We start from the raw sequence: 1,587 nt of genomic DNA, 5'->3' as shown, positions 1-1,587 counted from the left end.
TCAGTACAAGTCTTGAGAGATTAGAAAAAACTCAAATGTCAGATACAACCCTCAAAAACAAACTCTTACCCATCAGTACTCTACCTTTCGCATCTCTAGCAACCAGTTGCTCGACGTTGGGCATTGTTACTTTAGGAATTTTACCACCTAAGGAGATATTGATGTTCCAGCAGAATAACCATAACTTTACAATAATAGTCATAGAAATCTACAACCTACGGTGAAATCAGAAGTCAATCTCCAAGAATCACGGGATAGCATCCCGTAAAAAGACAGATTTTTCATACAAAAATGCATATTGCAACGCACAAGAGAGTGATTTAAACCACCTACCTCAAGGAATGTATAAAAACCAGTCATACGGAATAAGAACCTTTGTACAGAAAAAAGAAGAATGGAAGTGAAAACTACCTACAGTTCTAAACTAGCACAGAAAGAACAAGAACAGGAAACAAGGCAAAGACACACAAGATTTATCTCAGCCACGAATACGATACGTACAATTTATTACATTACTTACAAAGATTGTCCGAGCATCAACATCATCCACAGGGCAGATGTTTGTCGAAATTCCAGCAAACAGTAGAGCATCTTAGACCAACACGTGGTGCAAAAGATATCAGTGTTTTTCAGAATCAAGTTTCAACAAAACCTACGGCTAAAAATATTTCCAACTCACCTGGAGCAGATGTCAGTGTCTTTGGACCTTTTTGCTGGGTATCAGTAAGCATGTCGCTGGTTCAAGACAAACCCTTAATGTGTTCCTACACAAGTGTAATTAAGATTTACTGTTTACTAGGAAAAAAGATAATAATAACAATATCTCCCGTCTCAACTCTTGATCGTCCGGCACACATAGCCGATTACCTAGGTGCAATGCTCCTTTCTCATCGATACGATATCCCTTACGACTGTACTCCTCTATACCATCCATGTACCGAGCAAGCAAAGGATCGTTACGCTATCCAGCGACCGCTCGTTCTGCAAAGGTCGGTGTCAACTCTCCCGGTGTCAAGGTCAAATGTCCCAGCATGGCTACCAATTCAGAAGCATCTGTTGGTTGTGATGCTCTAGGATGATCCGTGATATGACACCTTGACTTTGTATTGATTCATTGGTTCACCTTGCCCTCTACACGTATCCACACCTCGGGATGGATTCCAACCTTTGGAAATTGTCTGCTAGGACTCGAATCTTCTATTCGATGATGTGGTTTGAGAAAAATGAGATTTAGATCACTTCTTCAACCCTCTAGACTCTCCAAAAAGTTCTGAAGAAGTTCTCTTTTTCGGCTCATTAGTGTTAGGGTTATTAATCTCCTATTATTCTAGTGATTAACCCTAATTCCGAACTTTAAAACTAAATCCGAAACCCAGACCGAACAGACTGCTTAGTAGTGCGTTCGGTCTGGACACTTGGTCCGTTCGAGCCAATCATTTGACTAGATCCGTTCGGTCCGACGGGTCAGTCCGTTCGGTCCAACACTTGGTCCGTTCGGACTGAACTATCTAGTCCGTTCGGTCCAACAATTTGGTCCGTTCGGACTAGATGCTCTGGTCCGTTCGGTCCACTACTAGACCGGACGGT

The sequence above is a fragment of the Tarenaya hassleriana genome, unplaced genomic scaffold, assembly GCF_000463585.1.
Source record: "Tarenaya hassleriana unplaced genomic scaffold, ASM46358v1 Cleome528, whole genome shotgun sequence".
Lineage (NCBI taxonomy): Eukaryota > Viridiplantae > Streptophyta > Magnoliopsida > Brassicales > Cleomaceae > Tarenaya > Tarenaya hassleriana.
This window is presented reverse-complemented; position numbering follows the sequence as displayed.